Here is a 25,242-nt window from a genome sequence, read left to right on the forward strand (position 1 = left end):
CTTTCGCTTTGGCTGCTTTTAGAATCCAATTTCCGTGTGAACAAGCCCAGGTCAGTCAGCCAGAGACAAACGGTCCAGCCAATAGCCAACTCCAACTGCCAGACATGTGAGTGAGGCCGTCTTAGACCATTCAGTCCCACTTGAGCCACCAGATAACTGAACCCAGCCCCATCACCCGCCTACAGAATCACGAGCCAATAAAATGGGTGTTATTTTAAATCACTGTTTTAGGGCGGTTTGTTTTCGTGCAATCGGTAACTGATGCATTCCCGGTATATAGGGCAGTCACATATTTCTCTGGGGTTAGGTTTTCCAATTAATATGCGTGGAAAAAATCCTGTAAAGTCCGAATTGCTGTTGGAAATCCCTTAGGCAGTTACCATTTACAATAAAAGCGAACATTTTCCCCTCTGTCATTGGAAGAGATTGCTAATTTTCTTTTGAAGATCAGAGGAAATAATTGGCTTGTGTTTGGGGCCGTGTTATGTGAAACACACATTGTGTATCTTTAAATATTCAGTTTCTATCCCATTGAATCATTACTAAAATCACTGGTCTCTTGCAAACGCCCCTAAGCCCTCGTCCCTTTCCCCCTCACCACGCTCCCCTAGCAAAACTCTAACCTTGATTGCAGCCTGTTATCCGTCTACTCCACATCAGAGATGGAGCCGAAACTCACTGGAGAAAATTATACAACCTCTGTTGAGGACTCAGTTTAAATTTGTCACCACCAATCTCTAATAGGCCTTCAGGACTGCTGGCTAATCTTATTCTTATTTCTCTCGTAAATTCACTTTCCAAAACTGAGACAACTATTTCACACTTTCTCCTCTCTTCTTCTATCTGCAATATTACCCCCCTCTCCCAACACTCATTTTGAGTGTAAAGTTCAATGAGTTTTGATAAATGTGTACACACGTGTAACCACCACCACGATCAAGATATAGACATTTCCATCCTCCCAGAAAGTTCTTTCATGTCTTTCTGTAGACAAAAACCACACGGCCAATTTGAACAGGGAAAATTTCATATAAATAATTATTAACTGGTAGCAGAGGCTCAGCTACTGAGAGGAGTGACGGTAACTGTGCAGGAACGGCAGACGAAGGCAGGGGCCACTATCTCTACGGCTTTGGGAGAGCAGCCAAGGAAGGAACAGACCAATTCAAAGGATCAGACCTTATTTGAGAGGGTGTAGCTATAGCCCCTGGATGGCATAGAAGTGTTCGCTGAGGTGCCCCAGGCTTGGGATGGCAAGCAATAAACCAGTATGTGAGTGCCAGAGAAACTCAGTAGAAAGCCGCCTGCCGTGATGCTGGCAAAACTCATTTGTTCTTAGATTTGGTGGTAAATTCTAGGTGACTATACCTACCCTTTGACCTAGCAATCCCATTCCAGGTATTTACTCAAGAGAAATGAAAACGTTAGACAAACCCAACGCAAAATACTTGATAAGTACGCTTGAAAAGTGTCAAGGTCAGGGCTGGCCCGGTTGCATAATGGTTGGGGTCGTGTGCTCTGCTTTGGTGGCTTGGGGTTTGTCGTTCAGATCCCGGGTGTGGATCCAGCACGGCTCATCAATCCACACTGTGGCGGCATCCCACATAAAATAGAGGAAGGTTGGCAGAGATGTTAGCTCAGCAACAATCTTCCTCAAGCAAAAAGAGGCAACAGATGTTTGCTCAGGGCCAATCTTCCTCACCAAAAAAAAAAAAAAAAGGGGGGGGCCAAGGTCATATAAGACAAAGAAAGACTTAGGAACTGTCACAGATTGGAGGAGAATAAGGAGATATGATAACTAAACACAGTGTGGAATCCTGGATTGGATCCTGGAATAGAAAATGGATATTAGTTCAAAGATGTGTAAAATCTGAATAATGTCTGTAGTTTAGTTAATAGTATTGTACCATGTTAATTTCTTACTTTTGATAATTGTACCATGGTTATGTAGCATGTTAACATTAGGGGAATCTGGGCGAAGGGTACACAGGAACTCTCTGTGCTGTCTTTGCAGCTCTTTTGTAAGTCTAGAATTATTTTAAAATAAAAATTAAAAATAAAACAAACCTCCAATGATTTCTATTGAACTTAGAATAAAATCCAAACTCCTACCGCGGTCTTCACGATCGGACCTCAGCTGACCTCTTCACCTGCATCTGTACAGCTCTCTCCTTTGGTCACCCTACTCCCACCCTACACAGCCCCGGGGAAGGCCTTTACTCCATTGATTCCTTCTGCGAGCAGTGCTCATCCCACATATCTTTTCACATGGCTGTGTTCACATCGTTTGTATCTTAGCCCAAGAGGCCAAGCTACCAGCTTCTGAAGAAATTCCGTTCCCCGCTATTCCCCCCAGTGGTTCCTTGCCTCATTAACTTGTTTTACTTTCTTCATAGAATGTATCTCTGCGAGGAATTGCTCGTTTCTTTATTCACTGTGGTTTCTCTCCAGTACAATGTGAACTTCATGAGAGCATGAAGCTCTTGAATGTTTTCCAGATGGCCTTATGTCTCTTGCTTACTGCTGTCTCCCCAGATCCTAGCTCAGCACTGGCACTTAGTAGTTTCTCAATAAACAATGGACAAATGACCGTCTGTTAGCTGCTACATCCAGAGACCGACTGAGAGAACATCAGAATTAGACCTCACATCTTATGCTCTTTCTCCCTAGAAAGTATCCTCGTTAAGTGAAATGATGGTCAGAATCACCTGATATTTAAATAAATAATTTATTTAAATTTAAATATATTTACATGAATAATATTTACATTATTATTTCTCTGTTTTATTCTTTTTTGCCTATGCATATATTTTAATTCACATAAGTAAATGAATACATATTGAGGTTCTCTGTAATATTTTTTCTCTTTCAACAGCTGTCTGCGCCTTGGAAACCTGTCCAAAGCTGCAATCTTGAAAGCTACATGCTGCTGCTAGCTGAACCTTGACCTGAAATGATCGGTTTCGAAAATTATTCAAATGGGGATTTGATCAGGGAGATGATCTTATTCATAAACAGCTGGACAAATATTAATGATGAATCAATGATAATCTAGAAAAAGCAATCCACCATCTTTTGAATCCTGATAGACACGATCGCAGAACCTTCACTCAGGTACCAGATGTGCAAGGGTGGGAGTCTCTGGGATGGGGAGCCAAACATCAACAAAACAAAGTGCCTTTGTTTTTCTATCCTGTCCTATGGGTTATATGTCTCCTCACTGAGCATCTTTTTCTTATCTGTAAATTGGTAGGATTGGATTGATGACCTCTACGGTCCATTCTAGTTTCTCAAAATCACTAAAGAAAATTAAAGAAAAATCTAGAATAGATAGCATTCCCAAACTGAGACCCATACTACACTCCTCTAAACACACACACAGGCACACACATACCCCCTATTATCTTCCAGTGCATTTGTCATGCACCTTGTGTCCTCTTCTACATATTTTGCGATGTGTGTGCCTTTGTGCTTGCTTCTGTGGGTGTTTCAATGTTATTTTTTTTCCTTTTTCTCCCCAAAGCCCCCCGGTACATAGTTGTATATTCTCAGTTGTGGGTCCTTCTGACTGTGGCATGTGGGACACCGCCTCCCCGTGGCCTAATGAGCAGTGCCATGTCCGTGCCCAGGATTCGAACCGACGAAACACTGGGCCGCCTGCAGCGGAGCGCGAGAACTTAACCACTCGGCCACGGGGCCGGCCCCCTCTGTGTGTTTTAGACTTGGCTCAGTGCTTATTAGGCAGCGAAAAATCCTTCTGATAGTCTGAAACTAGACCCGGATGCCTAGGTCACCGGACTTCACTTCTGCATTGCAGACATTCTGCTTTTGATATTTAGTGGAGTCAGAAATAAGAATAGAGAAAAATGGAGTGATTAAATCATTTTGTGACTACGAGTTACGTTAGGCAAAATTCTCTTTAATTGTCAATACTTTAAGACCTCAGTACAGATTAAGTTTTTAGGTGATTTATTTAAATGTATCCGCCTCTGAGGAAAATGATATATTAGCTTCTTTCTTATTTCAACTAGCTTATATACAGTTTTAATTTTAAAAACTCATATTGTTTCTTGATTGATTGATAAATATGTTACTTCACTAAAACAGACATTTATGAAATGCCTACTGTGTGCCAAGCATAGGTTTCAATTATGCATAATATACCATCACCAATCTCAGGAAACCCTTGGGGTGGAGTAGGGATTGGGGCAGGGAGAAAAATGTAACTAACTAGCAAAATAATGTGTTTTTTTTTTTTTTTGAGGAAGATTAGCCCTGAGCTAACATCTGCTGTCAATCCTCCTCTTTTTTGCTGAGGAAGACCGGCTCTGAGCTAACTTCCGTGCCCATCTTCCTCTACTTTATACATGGGACGCCTACCACAGCATAGCTTGCCAAGTGGTGCCGTGTCCGCATCCAGGATCCAAACCGGTGAACCCCGGGCCGCCGAAGCGGAACGTGTGCACGTAACCGCTGCACCACTGGGCCAGCGCCAATAATGTGTGTTTGAAAATACGATAGGTTGATAGAATATTGCAAAGTAAGAAAAATAAATTATTTTAGGAAAAATATGTAAGAATCCAAATTGCCCTTTCATTTGTTATTACTTAAGACTTAATTTATGTAGTTCACTGATAATGTAGAATTTCTTTAAGGGATTGAGAGCCTTATTTATTATTTTTTATGCTTTTTGGTGAGGAAGATTGGCCCTGAGCTGACATCTGTTGCCAATTTTCCTCTTTTTATTTTTTTTCTCCCCAAAGTCCCAGGACATGGTTGTGTATCCTAGTTCCTCTGTGTGGGATGCCGCCACAGCATGGCCTGATGAGTGGTGTGTAGGTCCATGCCCAGGATCGAAACTGGTGAATCCCTGGCCACCAAAGCAGAGTGTGCGACCTTAACTACTACGCCACCGGGCCAGCCCCTCTATTCATTTTACTCCGTTAAGTAAGACGTATAATTTATTTTTGTCCTAATTTTGTTTTCCTTTTTTATTTAGTTTTCTCTTTTAAAATAAAGTTTTACCCGCTCGTAGTTGAAGGCAGTGATTCTCAAAGTGTGGTCTGCAGACCCCTGGGAGTCTCCAGGAAACTTTCGGGGGGAGGGTCCCATGATGTCATCATCACAGTAATACTAAGATTTTATTTGCATTTTTCTCTGTGTTGCCGTTGCATTGATGGTGCAAAAGCAAAGGCAGGTAAAACTGTTGGCTCCTTAACCCAAATTAAGGCACGGATGCCAAACTGTACTAGCAGCCATTATATCTCTCATCTCCACACAGTTGCAAAAAAAATAAAAGCCAGTTTCACTTAAAATATCCTTGAATATACAGTAAAAACTATTGCATTTTGATCTTTGGACACATATCTTTTTAAGAGTCTGTGTGATGCAATGGGTATTATGCTGTATACCAAAGGATGATGGTTGTCTCAGGGAGAAGGACTTGTGGGCTTCTTTGAGTTGTGAATTGAACTGCTTTGTTCAGGGAGCACCATTTTTTTTTTTTTTTTGAGGAAGATTAGCCCTGAGCTAACATCTTCTGCTAATCCTCCTCTTTTTGCTGAGGAAGACTGGCCCTGAGCTAACATCCGTGCCCATCTTCCTCTACTTTATATGTGGGACGCCTGCCACAGCATGGCCTGCCAAGTGGTGCCATGTCCGCACCCGGGGTCTGAACCTGCGAACCCCGGGCTGCCGAAGCAGAAGGTGCGCATTTAACCGCTGTGCCACCGGGCGGCCCCAGGGAGCACCATTTTTACTGGAAAGAATGACCGATAGACAAACTATGGTGTTTGTGACATGGGTATTTGGCAAACATCTTCTCAAAATTGAATGAAACGAGCCTGTCACTGGAGGAAAATCAACTGACAGTACTTGTTACTGATGACAACTTGGTAACTTGTCATCTCGTTCTTTTTTAATGCGTCAATGTCTCATGAATGTTAAGGAATTTGTGAGCTGCACTGGACCAGAAGGCCTTTGGAATTTGTTGAAAGACAACTCAGTTTCCACAAGAAACAAAGGACAAAGATTAGTATGCAGTTCTGGAGTATTTTGTAAATAATTCTAGAGATGATTACTTTCACAGTTCAGTGATTCGTAACTAAGTTTTGCAGGCAGTTAAAAGTATTAGGAATTTACCCATATATTCTGTGTCTTTCCTTGGAGGGATTTCAATTGTTAAGGCAGTTGAGCTCACATGAGAAGCAATAGTTTGCTTACTATCCACCTTTAACCATGTCTACTATTTTACTAAAGGGCCCATAGCTGCAATGGTAGATGATATTTACACCTGCACAACAAGACGGTCAAAGTATGGGAATAGGTCTTACAAAAACAGACTGAACTATTGGCAGACAAACAAAAAATAACAACACATATTATATTTATAAAGTTCGTTGAAAAAGATTTCCTAGTTTAGAACATTTATGATATTCAGAAAATGGTATATTTTCTCATTATATAAATAATACAATGATCATCACAGAAAATTTAGACAAGGAGGAAAATCATAAAGAAGAAAATGAAAACCCTCCATAATCTTACCATCCCAATAATTTGATGTGTTTTTGGCCAGGCTGTTTTCTAATCAGAGCCAAGCAGAGCTGGAAGTGACCTCAGAGGTTATCTAACCCAACCTATTCATTTTGTAGTTGAAGAGAATCCGTAAAAGCTTGTCTCTGTTTCTGGTCTTGTTTCAAGCTGTTTAAGCAAGAATAATAGATTCATGATAAGACAACTCATTATGCTTTGCAGACATATTTGGAAAAACCCTGAGTTGGATCATGGGCCCCCAAAGAGCTGGCCCAGACAGACAGCCTAATATAAACCAGTTGGCTTCTAAGGCCATCCTGCTTTGATCATTGCCTGTGATGATGTGACGTTTGGAGCTGCAGCAGCTATTTTGTGACCTGAGGTGACAAGCCTGAGGACAAAAAGCTCATACAGTGAAGGTGACAGAGTGGCATGATAGAAACAATATGGGTCCTTAATGACATAATTCAGCTTCCAGATCAAGCCTAGAATTGCCTACCCTCAGATCTCTTGTTGAGAAAATTAATTGCTTCTAGTGTATGAGTTCCTTTAAGTCGGATATTCTATTACTCATAGCCCCCCAAATCCAAATTCATAAACCCTGTGACCTTGAACACATACAAGTATTACTATTCACTGCCTGGGTGCCTTTATTGGTAAAATAGAGATAATACATACACACATATTTTACAAAATTATTCACTCTTTTATATTCTACTTCTGTCATCTAACATTATAGCATGAGATTCTCCTGTGTTCTTCAACATTTTTCTAAAAGGCACAATCTTTGATGGCTACGGAGAAATCTGTTACGTGTTTTTCTCCAAATACCCCTATTGTTGAGCATTTACTTTGTTAGCAAATTTTCTCTCGTATAAGGAAAAGTTGCGATGAACCCTCCTTGCACACGGAGTTTTGTACCTTCAATTCTTTTCTGAAGATAAGTTCCTAGAAGCGGAAATACTGTGTCACATTTTTAAGGCTTACAATATCAATTACCACATTGTCTCCCTTCTGACCCCACAGACTTAACATTGCTACTAAAAGTGTACACGAGTCTGGAATATTCTTTTTAATAAGTCATGCATTTACGTGGTTCCAAATTCAAAAGTCTGCACTAGAACGTTCTACTCTCATCCTTGTCCTCTAGCCACTCAGTTCCCCTCACCAAGGTTCCTGGGAAAAATTTCCAAATATATTCTAAGCATATATGGGGCCCTGGTAGGAAACAGATCCTACAGTCAAATTAATCGATTTAAGGAAAGGGATTATTTACAAAGGGAAGCTGGGTATTGAGAAGCTCAAAGGAACAGTGCAATACCCTGCAGCCAGCAACAGGGGAGTCCTAGGACTAAAAGTGGGGGTGGGGATGGAGCCTGGACTCAGAAAGGCTGTGTGGAGAGTGCTGGCTTAGGGCAGTTTTGACCTTCAGTGGAGGGATCAGCCAGCCCGAGGCCATCCCACAGGGAGGGGGCTGGGGGAGTAACAACCCCCCTCACCCCCACCCCGAGTTCACTGCTCTCCTGCTGGTGCTCCACTCTGGCAGACACCAGAAGGCCAGGGAGCCCGCTCTCATCATCCCCTTTCATACTGGGGAAGCTGGTTTTGTAGCAGCATCTCCTATTTTCAGTGTTGGCATATAGAGGACGGTGTTGCCTTTCTAGTACATTCCTCATTCCTTTAATGAAGAAAGTGTCCTGTGAGCCCCCTCAGAGAAAAGTCAGGTGCCACGGTTCTCCAGCTGCAATTCCTATGTTCTCCCTTCCTCGCCCTGTGACCTCTTCTCAGTGCTGTGTCAGGCAGTTCCAGCATCTCTGCAGTAGGCCAACATCGCATCTGCCCAAGCCTCAAGGAGCCATCCCAGCAATGTATTAAGACTGGTATCTTTGCCAGGAGTTGAGCTCTGAGACATGGGAGATCGCTCCCGGTGACAATACATTCCTCTCCATCTAGCCTTACGGTCCACTCCCGTGGTCCGCTCCCACCCCTCCCGATTGTCACACCTAGGATTCTTTAGAAAGCAGAGCCCAATTCAGTGCTTAAATGCTAATGCTTTACTCAGAGCTGGGTTTGCCTGGGACTGTCTGGGTTTGAGCGCTGATTGTCGCGCATGCTGGGGATCCCCTCAGTCCTATCTGTCACCTTAATCGAGAGGTGCTATCCCAGGTCGGCAAGAATGAGGGAAAGGGGGAAGCAAGGCAAGGAAGCAGGGAAAGCAAATATAAGGGGCTGTATTAACAAGCTGGCCAGACCTTCAAGAGAAAGATATAGCTGATCGCTTGGTCATGCCACTTATCTCCAGACAGGCAGCACCAAGCCACTGCTCCTGGGAACAGTCTGTTCGAAGGAGGAAGGAAGGGGGATGTGTCTGCCAATTTCTTCCTATCTCATATCCCTTAGCGGTCAGAGTTCACCATATGGAGTGGTAAACCCTCTGCAACTCCGGACTCTGTCACCTAGCCCTTCTGAATGGCTGTTGGGGAAGCCACATTGTGTACTTCCTGTTGTGGTATTCCTGGGTCTGAGGGTGGTGGGAGAAGCCGGAGTCTGTGGTTCTGGTTAAGTCAGGCCTCTGGGCCCTGGAGCTCTATGGCTCCCACTGCAATGGGTGCAACGGAGGCCAAAACCCGGCCCTCACCCTGGGGCCAAGAAAAGAGCTGGCAGTGGTAGGAAGTGAGGCAGATGAGGACCTGGAAGGCAGGTGTTGGTAGCGCAAATGGAGGGAGGTGTATAGATGGGGTACAATACAGTAGGTCTATGCTCGTTGGTGCATTTGTCAATGTGTGCCAGTTTCTTTACTGAGATATGATTGACATACAGCATTATACTTGTTTCAGGTGTACAACATAACGATTTGATATTTGTATATATTGTCAAATGGTCACCACAATAAGTCTAGTTAACATCCATCACCACACAGTCACAAATTTTTTTTTTATGTAATCAAGACTTTTAAGATCTACTCTCTTAACGACTTTTAAATATAATGCAGTATTATTAACTATAGTCACCACACTGTCCATCACATCCCCATGACTTATTGATTTTAGAACTGGAAGTTTGTACCTTTTGACTTCCTTCACGCATTTCACACCGCCCCCCGCCCAGCTCTGGCAACGAGAAATCAATATCCATGAGTTTGTTTGTTTTTTTAGATTCTGCATATAAGTGAGATCATATGGTGTTTTTCTTTCTCTGTCTGACATTTCACTTAGCATAATGCCCTCAAGCTCCATCCATGTTGTTGCAAATGGCAAGATTTCCTTCTTTTTTACAGCTGAGTAGTATTTCATTATATATATCTTCTTTATCCATTCATCCATCGATGGACGTCTATGTTGCTTCCATGCCTTGGCTCTTGTAAATAATGCTGCTGTGAACATGGAGGCGCAGAGATCTTTTTGAGTTAGTGTTTTTGTTTCCTTCAGATACTCCACAGAAGTGGAATTGCTGGATCACACAAATCACGTGGTAATACTTTGAATTGGAGTGAAGGCAGGATAACATAGCAGTCACTGCTGGCGCTCTGGAGTCAGACTTGAATTTGAATCCCAGCTCTGCTACTTATGAGCAGTGTCATTTTGGGCAGGCTGCTTGACCTCATATGTAATGTGGGGATCACACCAGTGCATTCCTCGTATATTTGTTATGAAGAGTAAAAGACGGAAGGCCTATAAGGTGTTTACAAGAGTGCTTGACACTCAAAATATGTAGCAAGTGTTGGTGATTGTTACTATTAATTGGTGGTGGTACTTCTGAAAGGTACAACACATATCTATTTACCATGTCAAAATTTAATTCTGATTTCCATTTATTTCATTTAGTAGGACTAATAATAATAACCACCACCACTTTCTGAATATTAGCTATGTATCAGGAACTATGCATTCAATATTCAACTCCACATAGGGCTCTGAAGAAGGTGTCCTCATTTTCTAAAGAAAAACCCAAGGTTTAGAGAGCTTATGCAACTTACCTACGTCTCAAGGACTGTAAGTAGCTGAAAGAAGTTTTAAATGTTGACTTTGCATTTTTATGTCAGTCCAGGTCCCTGTAAAAAAAAGACGGCATTTTAAATCGGGAGAATTGAGGAATGTTTAAAAGTTGTGGGCAGGATAACCAATATCCCACCACCTGTACTTTTCAGTTAGATCAGGGTTCACGGAAACCGACAAAGGTGGTGCCCTAGGGTTAGCAACAGTTGAAAGCTATAATCGCTCCTAGTCCTTAAGAAGAAGGTAGCTGGAGAAAGAGACTAACAAATATCCACGCAAGGACAGGTTACTGTGTGTACCTAAGTACTGGGCCCACTTCTGAAGTGGATGACCTCTGATGGGCATTTATAGGGATATAAACATCTTCAAACTTTCTTTTCGTTCTGAGAAATCCATCCATATACCTCTCGCCTGTCCTCTTCGTCATCAATTTTTCAATCTTCTTCTTTCTGAGTCTCTGAACAGTCAACCACCTTATTAGTTAATTACTTCCAATTACTGTAGGTCCATATGTTAGGCCATCTCTCCTGCTAAAGGAAGTGGACACGAGATTTATAACCTGAAGTTGGGCCCTCTAGGTAGCTTCCCCTTCCCCAATGTCTTTTTTTTTTTTTTTGAGGAAGATTAGCCCTGAGCTAACTGCTGCCAATCCTCCTCTTTTTGCTGAGGAAGACTGGCCCTGAGCTAACATCCATGCCCATCTTCCTCTACTTATATGTGGCATGCCTACCACAGCATGGCTTGCCAAGCGGTGCCATGTCCACACCCGGGATCCGAACCGGTGAACCCCGAGCCCCTGAGAAGCAGAACGTGTGCACTTAACCTCTGTGCCACCGGGCCGGGCACCCGCTCCCCACAACGTCTTTTAAGGCCACCCATGTGTAGGTGGCTATGGACTTCTAGCTGGTGCTAGCATGCTATGCAGATCCGTCTGTAAACCAGGCCCGAGCTTTTACCTGTTTCATTATCCGGTCAGAGGGAGCTCCCGACAAGGCCATAAGTGCAGATTAAAGGCAATATGACACAGCTGTAGGAGCAGGTACCATGGGAGTGTGAGCCACCATCTAGAGCAGTTTATGTGTGCCTTTTCTGGACTAGCTTGGTTCCAATCTTGTACATATCATTTCTATTGCACAGTTCTGTGATAACGTGGATGAGATGATAGCTAGCTCATGGTGGGCAGTTCCCTCGGTCAGGCATTTGGTTTCTCCCAGAGCCTAGTAGCAAGCCAGGTGTTATTTTTCAAATGGAGAATTGTTGGTAGAAGATTCTCCCATTGAGACGTGCTGGCAGCTCCATGCAGTTCTACTGTCTGTCCCCAGATCCTTCTGACACCGGTCTGTTGAGAGATAAGGCCCAAGTGGCAGGACAAGTAGCACTACAGCCTAGACCTACCACAGAGTCTTATCTTGCTCCGGGCCCTACTTAATGGGTTCAAGAAGCATGGCCAAATGCGGTCTGCACGGGCTCGGAAATCACTGCGCCTCTTTCATCGTGACAGGCTGTATAACAGAAGCAGCTTATCTCATTTAGAGGTGATTGCCCAACACACTCCAGACCACTGGACCCCCAGAAACTTAAATGATGCAGCAGGCCCCTGAATCTTCTTGTTTCTCTCTCATCCTCTGGCATGCATACACTTCACTTACTTACTATGTCTACTTCCTGCTCACTGGGTCCAGTTACCACGATACCATAATTATTCTGTGTCAGGATGCTACTCTGTGGGAAATCAAGACGATCAAGGACTCCTCAGACTCTATTACAGCAGCAAACAAGAGAACTGATATGACCTTGAGTGTATGCAGGTATACTGCTGTCTCGGCATGTGAAGACTTCTGATTATCTTTGCTCAAAGGGATAGGCTAAACAATTTTGTTAAGTCAGTCGCTAAAAACCAGGCACCAGAGGTTCTATTTATTTGGCCATAGAAAGGTACTATATCCAGAAGCACAGCTCTGATTGGAACCGTCATCTGTTTGGAAGAATCTAGAGGGTCTGCCTCTTCCGGTGATGGGGGTTCATGGAGATTTGAGGTTCAAAATTACCAGTTTTGGGACTGGCCTAGAGGCGTAGTAGTTAAGTTCACATGCTCTGCTTTGGTGGCCTGGGGTTCGCAGGTTTGGATCCTGGGCATGGACATACACGCTGCTCATCAAGCCATGCTGTGATGGCATCCCACATACAAAATAGAGGAAGATGGTCATGGATGTTAGCTCGGTGACAATCTTCCTCAAGCAAGAAGAGGAAGCTTGGCAACAGATGTTAGTTCAGGGCCAATCTTCCCCACCAAAAAAAAAAAAAAAATCGGTTTTGTCTGTGTCTGTCCAAATGTGCCTATTCTATTTCTCAGGACCCCACTTAACAGCTGTGAGCTTGGTCCTCAACTGTATGTGCTCCACAACTTTAGGAGATGACCAACTACTCAAGCTGCCTTCAAGGCTTTCTTATTTTGCACCTGTGCCCTGAGTAGAAAATCAAGCTTTCAATTTATTCTCCTCTTCCACATACTCTTTCTAGGGCAGTTAAAAACACCAACTGACTTCACAATCTTTATAATCACTATCATTGCATGGCGGCCAAACTCCACGGCCATTTGTTCTCACAAAACCTTGCCCTCCACCTACGGATAATTTGAATTATTGCGATGTCACTGAATCCACAGGGATTACAAGTGTCCCAAGGGAGTTATCTACGTGCTCCTTAAATTTGTGATTCATCTTATCCCAGAATTCCATTTTAGTGTTCTGTGTCTTGGGGCCAGTTCTGGTATCAACTACTGTATCATTCAGGGTCCCAGCATGAACCAAATGGCAAAGTCAAAGCGAGTAATTGAGGTGAGTTAAGAAATGGGCCATTTACAAAGGTATGGGCGGGGCTTAGAGAAGGGATGGTGTAATACTCTAGGGCTAGCAACAGCGTGAAGGAGCAAAGGAAGGGAAGAGTTACCAGAATCAGGCAGAGTAGCTGTATGGAAATGACCACTAGACAGAACCTGAGGCCTTTGTTAGGATATGGACAACCCACAGTCCAGCAGGGGAGGAGTAAACACCCTGTCCTCACTCTCCTCCTGCATTCCAATCTCTTGTTAATGCTACCATTGACTGAAACTAATCTTAAGACAGAAGATGAGATCGTTCAGCCTTCAGGTCACAGATCAGAATATCAGTTGGTGGGGCGTAGACTGGAGGATGAAATGACAGTATCCAGCACACCTCTAAATCCTGTGCTTCTCATTGCTATGTGAAGATACTGGCCTGGCGCTATTGTTTGTAATATCTATAGACATAGGAAATCTAGAAGAACATCACCATTATTTTGTTTTACCACTCCAGGATTTCATTCTTCCTGCTGAGAGTGGTAAACCCAATTCCATGGAGGCATCCATTGACCAGCCTACAGAGGACAGTCGCCACAAAGAGTTTCAAGGATGGTGGCACTCACATTTACTAATTTTTTAAGGCATGCGTATTTCATACACTTTTGATCTACTAAAAGTATTCAAATAAAAAAAATATGACAATAAGAACACAAGTGCCAACACAGCCTTTTTCTCATTTTATGATTGTTTAATCGTTTATTTAATACATGCTTATTGACTTGGCTGTTGCCAACAAACAAATAATCAAAACAAACAGAGTTCATGAATTTTTCATTCTAGTGGAGGAGTGAGACACAGTCGGAGAGGAAGGCAGCGGCTAGATTATACAGCAAGGAGCTTGTACTTTATCTGAGGTACGATACAAAGTCACTGGTGGATTTAAGCAAGGTAATAATATGATCCGAGACATGTTCAATGTTTTTAAGTGATCATTTTGGCTGCTGTCTGGAGAATAGCCTATGGCGGAGAAAGGGTGGAAATGGGATCCATTTAGGACCTACTGTAGTAACTTAGAAAAGAAATGATGGTGTTTTGAACTAAGATGTTAAAAGAGGAGGGCAGAGAGAGGAGGATGGCCATGCGATAGATTTTGAACATAGAAGAAACACAATTTGTTACTGGATTGCACCTAAAGGGAGAGGGAAAGGAAAGAATTGAGGACAACTTCTGTCTTCTTTGTCTGGCCAGCTGGATGATGGAGATGCCGGTAACTGACACTAGGAAAGCCATGGGAAGGGAAGGTGGGGAGTTCAGGCTGGGCATCAAGAGACCTATCTTGGACACATTAAGTTTGATCTCCACGGGGAGGCACGTAGTAGGCCGTTGGCTATAGTAACCCGGTGTTCGGAAGAGAGAGGAGGGTCGGAGATGTAAATATGGGAGTCATGAGTGTATAGACAGCATTCAAAGCTATGGGACAGGATAAGTTGAGCAGAGAAATAGTGTAAAATAGAGAAGACCCAGAGGCTTAACCTTTGGAAACTGGGACAGAAAGGAGACTGAAAGGGACAAGAGTGGTAGGCCAGGAGAGTTTGACGTTCTAGAAGCAGGTTCAGGAGAGTGGAGCAGAGAGAAATTCAGCTGGAGTTTAAGGCTATTTAGGAGAAAGGAAGTGGAGACAATGAGTGTACACATCTCTTTCAATAAATTTTACTGTGACTGGACTAGTGGAACGGAGCTATAAATCATTTAATCTCTTTTTTCTCTCTCTACAAGTGAATATTTAAAGACGATATTTTCATAACATTTAGCTTTTGTTTCAAAACAAACCACCCCAAGAGCTAGTGGCTTAAAAGATAATTTTAAAAAAGATAAATATTTATAATTTCTTATTATTCGGCTGGCTGTTCTTCCGGTCGGGGTAAGCTTGGCGGAGATTGGTTCATCCCAGAGGGCCTCATTCACACGTCTGGCTGTTGGCACTATGTCAGGTGAGGCAGGGCATAACTTGGCCATGTGTCCCTCATCATCCAGCAAGCTAGCCTGGGCTCATTCACATGGTGTGATTGCAGAGTTTCCAAGAAAAACACACCAATACTTTTCAAGTCTCTGCTTATATCACATTTGCTATTGTCCCATTAACCAAAGCAAGGCACATGGTTAAGCCAAGAGTCAGTGTGGGAGGGAAATGCTCAAGGACATGGAGAGAGGGAGGAAATTATAACAGTCCTTTTTGCAAATAATCTCCCACAACTATTAATGTATTTCTAATTATGTGAATTCATCTTCTGAGTTGCTCATGTTAGAAACCTCAAAGTTATTTTCTGCCTCTTTTTTCTCTCATAGAGTAAAATGGGAAATTATTTAATTAGCTAAGTAAAAATGTATTTTGTGGAAAATCATTTCCTCTCAGTACTTTAATAATCTAAATATTAATATAAACTTTGATCACAGACCCAGTACTGTTTTGATTAATTATACTCAGAAACTGGAAAAGAAAGAACATAATTGGCAGACTAAAATATGAAATTTATTCAAATCCCTTATAACAAAACATGGCTTAATATACCAGTAATACGTTTCATTTTATTTGTTTTCTTACAAATATGCAAAGAGGTAATCACCAATAAGTGGTAGTATTTAAACACTTGGAAAAAATATTAAGCAATACTCTTGTTGTAGCTAATTGTGCATATGCATCTTATCTGAAGTTGGCAGCAAGTGAAATTAAATGGTTTTCCAAATGACTGCATTGCCAATCCACCTTCTTTCAGCTAATTGACTGATTTTGGTCATTGCTGCCTCCCAAGGGGGTCACTTGCACTGACGTGGAGTATTGACAATCCCGTATGGCACTAAAGCTTGCTACAACCATCGGTTGGTGCAACCCCACAGGGGGCCTTTTAGAAAGCACTGAATAGGGATCCTTTCCTGTTGAGAGAGATGTGGAATGGGATACAGGCACGGCATTGCAGAGAGGAATGCTGTTGGACCCCACTCAAACAGCCTCATAACAAGTCTGGGCCTTGGTTTATTCATCTGGAAAACAGGAGATCGCCTTGAAAGTCTTCTCGCAATCTGTGGCTCTCTGAGTCCACGTGAGCTCTGCCGGCGTAATAGAATCAGCACACTGTTAACCACAGAAATGGAGGAAGGAGCCCTGAACACCCCAATTCTGGTTAAAACAGGAGGCAAGAGCAATCACAACCAGTGTCTAGTAACATGTTTACCATTCTGCAGACACAAATCCAAAGTTCAAGCGACACAAGCATAACAGCAGGGTCGGAATCCAAAACTTCGCATACACCAAAAGGCTACAGTCATCTGTGACTGGTGTTGGTTCCAGAATTGAGCCTTGATTGTTTTTCAAATGTTGGAAAATGTCTGTGCAGCATCTTGTGGTTGAAATGCCTGCTCACCTGCTTTCTGAGGTCTGTCAGGTTGACAAGCTCAGGAGGGAGTCTCCGCCACTTTTTGAGCCCCAGATCTCTGAGAATCTGTAACAGTCCCAGGTGCAGTCAGTTGTCCATGCAACGTGCATATGCACCTCACATATGCAAACAATTAAGAAGGCTTCCTGGGTCTCAGGCGCCAGGGGAAACCTGCTTGTCCGGCCAACCCCTCACTCTCCTTCCTGTTTCTGACCTGCGTCATAACACCACTCGTCGTCTCAACCCCAGTTGGCACCCACGCCAGTCAAGCCACTCGACTTGAAAGTAAACTCCTCATCTCCAGGTAAATTTCCCATCCCCTTTTATTTACCTGCCTCAGATTTCTTTTCTCCATATTCCTCAGGGCTTTTGTATTGAGTAAACATTTTGTCCATCTAGTGCCATGTTAAAAGATTTTAGAATAGACCTGGGAGCTCCAAGTCTCACAGTCTTTAAGAGCTGAATCGTAAACTTTGATCTAAAAGATCACTGGCCTTTCCTCCTGATCTTAGAAGCACGTAGAGCAAAGAGGTCTCTAGTCCCTCAACCGCCACGTGAAACCGAATCTTTTTCCTGACCAAATAGGACCTCTATGGTATGGTTGTTCAAAACTCGCCACGTGAGCAGCTCAAGAGCCCGGCTCTCACGAGGAAAGGGGAGTCCATCATGAGTACTTTAAGCTGCAAGGAGCATAAAACCTGTCTTGCAATGGCTTAAATAAAAACGGGGCAGAGCCGGCCTGGTGGTGCAGTGGTTAAGTGCCCAGGTTCCGCTTTGGTGGCCCGGGGTTCGCAGGTTTGGATCCCGGGTACGGACATGGCGCCACTTGGCAAGCCATGCTGTGGTAGGCGTTGCCCATGGAAAGTAGAGGAAGATGGGCACGGATGTTAGCTCAGGGCCAGTATTCCTCAGCAAAAAGAGGAGGACTGGCAGCGGTTAGTTCACGGCTAATCTTCCTCAAAAAAAAAAAAAAGGGGGGGGGCTTAATTTTCTCTCGTAACAGAAAGTCTGAATGTAGGTGCTGCTGGCGTTGATCCAGCCACTCAAGGGTTTTGGAGCCAGCATGTTTATAGTCATTTGAGCTTTTCCTCATGTTTGACTCATTATGGTTTTTTCCCAGCTTTGTTGAGATATAATTGACATATAACATTGCATAAGTTTAAGGTGCACAATGTGATGATTTGATACATGCATATATTGTGAAATGATTACCACAGTAGGGTTAGTTCACCTCACATAAATTACCATTTCTTTCTTTCTTTTTTTTTTTTTAAAGATTGGCACCTGAGCTAACATCTGTTGCCAATCTTCTTTTGTTGTTCTTCTCCCCAACCCCCCACCCCCCAGTACATAGTTGTATATTCTAGTTGTAGGTCCTTCTGGCTGTGCTGTGTGGGATGCCACCTCAGCATGGCCTGATGAGTGGTGCTAGATCTGCGCCCAGGATCCAAACTAGTGAAACACTGGACCACTGAAGTGGAGCGCATAAACTTAACCACTCAGCATGGGCCTGGCCCCACCATTTCTTTTTTCTGGTGAGAACATTTAAGATTTACTCTCTTAGCAACTTGCAATATATAATACACTATTGTTAACTATAGTGACCATGCTGTATATTAGATCCCCAGAACTAATTCATCTTATAACTGGAAGTTTGTGCCCTTTGACCAACCACTCCCCATTTCCCCCGCTCCCCAGCCCCTGGCAAACCATCATTCTACTCTCTGCTTTTATGAGTCCAAATCTTTTAGATTCCACATATAAGGGATATCATACAGTATTTGTCTTTCTCTGTCTGACTTATTTCACTTAGCATAAGGCCCTCAAGATCCAGCCATGTTGTTGCAAATGGCAGAGTTTTCTTCTTTCTCATGGTTGAATAATATTCCATAGTATACAGTATATATGCTACATCTTCTTTATCCATTCATCTGTGGAAGGCCAATTAGGTTGTTTCCCAATCTTGGCTCTGGTAAATAATGCTCCAATGAACATGGCAGTGCAGGTATCTCTGCAAGACCCTGATTTCATTTCCTTTGGATGTATACTTAGAAGTGGGATGGCTAGATCATAAGGTAGTTCTATTTTTAACTTTTTGAGGAACCTCCATACTGTCTTCCCTAGTGGCTGCACCGATTTACATTCCCACCAAGAGTACACAAGGGTTCCCTTTTCTCCACAGCCTCACCAACACTGGTTATTTCTTGTCTTTTTCCTAATAGTGATTCTAACAGGTGTGACAGGATATCTCATTGCGGGCTTTTATTTTTTTATTTTTCATTTTGCAGGGGAAGGCTCGCCCTAAGCTAACATCCATTGCAAATCTTCCTTCTTTTTTCTTCCCCACCCCCCCAACAAAGCCCCAGTACATAATTGTGTATAGTTATAAGCTCTTCTGGTTCTTCTATGTGAGCTGCTGCTACAGCATGGCTACTGACAGATGAGTGGTGTGGTTCCGTGCCGGGGAACTGAAGCCAGGCTGCACTCAACTTTAACTGCTAGGCCATCAGGGCTGGCTCTCATTGTGGTTTTGATTGCCTTACCCTGATAATTAGTGATGTTGAGCATCTTTTCTTGTGCCAGTTGACCATTTGTATCTCTTCTTTCGAAAAATGTCTATTCAGTTCCTCTGCCCATTTTTTAATTGGATTGTTTGTTTTTTTGTTACTGAGTTGTATGAGTTCCTTATGTATTTTGGAAATTAATCCCTTATCGGATATATGGTTTGCAAATATTTTCTCCCATTCTGTAGGTTGCCTTTTCATTTTGTTGATTGTAGTCCTACTTATTTATTTTTGCTTGTGCTGTTGGTGTCATATCCAAAAAATTGTTGCCAAGACCAATGTCAAGGAGATTTTTCCCTATTTTTACTTCTAGGTGTTTTATGGTTTTCAAGCCATATTTTTAAGTCTTTAACCCATTTCGAGTTAACTTTTGTGAGTGGTGTAAAATAGAGTTCCAATTTCATTCTTCTTGTGTGATTATTCAGTTTTCCGAACACCATTTATTAAAGAGGCTATCTTCCCCCATTGAGTGTTTCTAGCTCCCTTATCAAATATTAATTAACCATATATGCTTGGATTGATTTATGCTTGGACTCTCAATTCTGTCCTTTTGGTCTATGAGTCTATTTTTATGTCAGTACCATACTGTTTTGATTTCAATAGCTTTGTAATATAGTTTTAAATCAGGAAATGTGATGCCTCCAAGTTTGTTGTTCTTTCTTGGGATTGCTTTGGCTATTTGGGATCTTTTGGGATTCCATACAAATTTTAGAACTGTTTTTTCTATTTCTGTGAAAAATGCCATTGGAATTTCGATAGGGATTGCATTAAATATATAGATGGTTTTGGATAATATGCACATTTTAACGATATTAATTCTTCCAATCCATGAACACAGAGTATCTTTCCTTTTATTTGTGTCGTCTTCAATTTCTTTCATCAAAGTCTTGTAGTTTTCAAAGTACAAATCTTTCACCTCCTTGGTTAAAATTATTTCTAAGTATTTTTTTTTTTGAGGAAGATTAGCCCTGAGCTAACATCCATGCCCATCTTCCTCTAGTTTATATGTGGGATGCCTACCACAGCATGGCTTGCCAAGCGGTACCACGTCCGCACCCAGGATCCAAACTGCTGGAGCAGAGCATGTGAACTTAACTGCTGCGCCACCAGGCTGGCCCCTATTTCTAAGTATTTTATTGTTTTTGATGCTATTGTGAGTGGGATGTGTTCTTTGTTTCTTTTTCATTGTTTGTGTGTTGCAATGCAGCTGAATCTTTATGTTGTATCCCACTTTACTGAATTACTTCATTAGTTCTAACAGTTTTTTGGAGGAGTGTTTAGGATTTTCTTTATGTAAGATCATATCATCTACAAACAGAGAAAATTTTACTTCTTCCTTTCTCGTTTGGATGCTTTTATTTCTACTTCTTGCCTAATTTCTCTGGCTAGGACTTCCAGTACAATCTTGAGAAGGAATGGAGAGAGTGGGCACACTTGTCTTATTCCTGATTTTAGAGGAAAAGCTTTCAATCTTTCACCATTGAGTATGATGTTAGCTGTCAGTTTGTTGTATATGTCCTTTATTATGTTGAGGTACATTCCTTCTGTACCCAATTTGTTGAGTGTTTTTATCATGAAAGGATGTAATTTTGTCAAATGCCTTTTCTACATCTATTGAGATGATCACATAATTTTTATTTTTCATTCTATTGATGTAGTATATCATATTTATTGATTTGCATATGTTGAACCATTCTTGCAACCCAGGAATAAATCCCACTTGGTCATGGTGTATGATCCTTTTAATTTACTGTTGGATTTGGTTTGCTAATATTTTGTTGAGAATTTTTATATCTATATTCACCAGATATTGGTCAATAGTTTTCTTTTCTTGTCGTGTCCTTATCTGGCTTTGTTATCAGGGTAATGCTGGCCTCGTAAAATGAGTTTGGGGGTGTAATCGCCTCTTCAACTTTTTGTGCTTGAGAAGGATTATCATTAATGCTTCTTTAGATGTTTGATAAAATTCACCAGGGAAACCTTCTGATCCTGGCTTTTCTTTGTTGGGAAATTTTTGATTACTGATTCAATCTTCTTACTTCTTATTAGCCTGTTCAGATTTTTTATTTCTTCATGATTCCATCTGGTTAGATTGTATGTTTCTAGGAATTTATCCATGTCTTCTGGGTTATCCAATTTGTTGGCATATAATTGTTCATAATAGTCTCTTATGATCCTTTGTATTTCTGTGGTATCAGTTATAATGTCTCTTCTTTCATTTCTGTTTTTATTTGAGTATTCTCTCTTTTTTTCTTAGTCTAGTTGATGTTTTCTATTGTCTTTCTGATCTCTGTTTCATTTATTTCTATGCTAATCTTTGTTATTTCCTTCCTTCTGCTAACTTTGGGCTTAATTTGTTCCTTTTGTCTAGTTCCTTGAAGAGTAAAGTTAAGTTGTTTATTTGAGATCTTTCTTTTTTCTTTAGGTATTTATCACTATAAACTTCCTTCTCAGAACTGCTTCGGCTGCATTCCATAAGTTTTGGTATGTTGTGTTTCCATTTTCATTTGTTTCAAGATATATTTTTATTTCCTTTTTTTTTTTTTGAGGAAGATTAGCCCTGAGCTAACATCTGCCACCAATCCTCCTCTTTTTTTTTTTTAAAGATTTTATTTTTCCTTTTTCTCCCCAAAGCCCCCTGGTACACAGTTGTATACTTTTAGTTGTGGGTTCTTTTGGTTGTGGCATGTAGGACGCCGCCTCAGCATGGCTTGATGAGTGGTGCCATGTCCGCACCCAGGATCTGAACTGGCAAAACCTTGGGCTGCCGAAGCGGAGCACACAAACTTAACTGCTCAGCCACAGGGCTGGCCCCAATCCTCCTCTTTTTGCTGAGGAAGACTGGCCCTGAGCTAACATCTGTGCCCATCTTTCTCTACTGTATATGTGGGATGCCTCCCACAGCATGGCTTGACAAGTGGTGCACAGGTCTGCACCTGGGATCCGAACTGGTGAACCCCAGGCCACTGATGCAGAACATGCAAACTTAACCACTGTGCCACCAGGCTGGCCCCTTGATTTCCCTTTTGATTTCTTCTTTGACTCATTATTTGTTCAGGAGTGTGTTGTTTAATTTCCACATATTCATAAATTTTTCAGTGTTCCTCATGTTATTGATTTCTAGTTTCATACTATTGTGATCATAAAAGATACTTGGTGTGATTGCAGTCTTCTTAAATTTGCTAAGACTTGTTTTGCGGCCTAAGTAATATGATCTATCTTGGAGAATGTTTCATGTGCCCTTGAGAGGGATGGACTTTCTGCTGCTGTTGGATGGAATATTCTGTATATGTCTGTCAGGTCAATTTGGTGTAAAGTATAGTTCAATGTTCCTGTATTAATTTTCTGTCTGGATGATCTATCATTGTAGAAAGTGGGGTATTGAAGTCTCCTACTATTAGTGTGTTCTTGTCTATTTCTCCCTTCAGATCTGTTAGTATTTGCTTAATATATTTAGGTGCTCTGATGTTGGGTTCATACATATTTATGATTGTTATATCCTCTTGATGAATTGACCCCTTTGTCATTATATAGTGACTTTGTTTGTCTCTTGTCACTGTTTTTGGCTTAAAGTCTATTTCGTCTGATATAAGTATAGCTACCCCTGTTCTCTTGGTTTCCACTTGCATGGAATATCTTTTTCCATCTCTTCACTTTGAGTCCATGTGTGTCCTTAAAGCTGAAGTTAATTTCTTATAAGGCAATATATAGTTGTGTCTTTTATTTTAATCCATCCAGCTACTCTATGTCTTTTGATAGGATAATTTAATCCATTTACCTTTAGAATAATTATTGAATAATTATTGATGACTGATGTCATCTTATTAATTATTTTGATTCTTTGTTGGATAAATCACAGATCCCTATGTCTTTGAGGTCAGTTATTGGACGATTGTTGTGATCCTTTGGTGGCGTCTTATTTCCTTGATTTTTCATGTTCCTTGAAGCCTTGCATTGCTGTCATCCCATTTGAAGTAGCAGTCACCTCTTCCAGTCTTTACTAACTGCCTTTGTCAGCACTGCTAGGGATCCTGAGGCTTTCTCAGACTTTCTATGGATGCACCTGCTCCATGAGTCTTGCTCCCTCTTGTGGCAGAATTCTTAAGCTTGTATGCCTTCTATGGATCCTGTAAAGCAGGAGGCTGAGTGCTGACAGCCTCCCTTTTGCTTTCCCAAGGGCAGAGCTAAAGCTCAAGTTTGTGGTCTTTCCCTGGCCCTCAGATTTGGGCAGGCTTTCTGTGTATGCTCAGTAGCCATCTGCCAAAGCATGCTCTTGCCAATCAGGAGCATGCAAAGGGAGCTTTGGTGAGGCACAGGGTGCTGGGTGTACCCATGGGCCTGTTAGGTGGATCTGCAGGTGAGGTGTTCCCAGATGCTCATGGGTGGGCTTCTTGATGGAGTCTTTGACATAGTTAGTAGGATCTACATCCCTTTAATGCCGTCCTATCTGCCACTATCCCAGCCTCTTCCTGTCCCCCAGTCATGCAGCTCATGACTCAGCACTCTGGATGGAGTGAGAGAGAAATAGATCCCTGTGGCAGCACCCCACACAGTTGGGGAAGCTGAGTGCCCGCTCTTACACTTCCTGTGGGAGAAGTTATGTGCTAGAAAGTCTCTTTTGGCACTGATCTCTGATACCTTGGAAAGGGGTGATGTGGGTAAAGTCAAACTGTTCCTCTTACCCTCTCCAATGCATCCAAACTTGTATTTTTTTTTTCTCCAATGGTGTGCTGAAACTTCTCTGCTGGAAACCTGGACTTGCACAAAGGCTCTCTTGTCTATGGGTGATTGTCTAAGACTATGTTCTCTGGGGACTCCTGGACCGTGGCTGAGAAGGGCTGGAGCTGGTTCATGGGCCACTGTAGGGTCCACAGCCGAGACCAAGGTCTGTCTGCTTATCACATGAAGCATGGATGGGTGAGACTCTGCCCAAGTTCCTTGGTGAATGCTGCTGGACCACACAGCTCCCACGAAGGCAGGATGCCGTGGCTAAATGCCAAATTGTTGTTGGCGGGTGGGTAGGAATGAGGGACATCTTATTTGGCTATGTTGCTGATATCACTTCTGACTTTTTATAGTTTCAAGATGGCTGCCTCAGCCCCATATTTTCAGCAGACCAAATATGGTATACGCAGTAGATCCAAAAGTTAACAGTTCCCAAAGCAGAGTTTCCCAAAGCTTGGTGACCATGGGAAAGTTTCTTAACTCTCTGAGATTTATCTTTATAGTCAACAAGTATTTATTGCTATGTGCTGAACACTTTGCTAAGGAAAGTTTAGCAAAACAGTGGTAGCTGCTGTTCTCAAGAAGCATACAGGGGCTGGCCCCGTGGCCGAGTGGTGAAGTTTGCGTGCTCTCCTTTGGCGGCCCAGGGTTTTGCCAGTTCGGATCCTGGGCACAGACATGGCACTGCTCATCAGGCCACGCTGAGGTGGCATCCCACATAGCACAACCAGAGGCACTCACAACTAGAATATACAACTGTGTACTGGGGGGCTTGGGAATAAAACAAAAAAGACTGGCAGCAGTTGTTAGCTCAGGTGCCAATCTTTAAAAAAAAAAAAAAGAAGAAGAATACAGTGCAATTTCTTGTTTGACATCAATCAAATACCCCAACAAAAAAAATGTGTAATTATGAATTGTGGCAAATTATATGAAGGGGAAGAAATAAATTATGTAAGAACCCTAGTGTCATCGGTAAAATGGGATAATACACTATCTGTCTCAAGGATTAAATGAGGTGATGCATGAAAATCACTTCGCACAACATCTGGTATTTAGTAAGTGTTCAACAAACATAAGCTATTTTGATATTATTATATTTTTGCCATGTAATTCCAAACTATAAATGTCTTTTTTTTTTTTTTAAAGATTTTTATTTTTCCTTTTTCTCCCCA

The sequence above is a fragment of the Equus przewalskii genome, chromosome X, assembly GCF_037783145.1.
Source record: "Equus przewalskii isolate Varuska chromosome X, EquPr2, whole genome shotgun sequence".
In the NCBI taxonomy this organism is placed as follows: domain Eukaryota; kingdom Metazoa; phylum Chordata; class Mammalia; order Perissodactyla; family Equidae; genus Equus; species Equus przewalskii.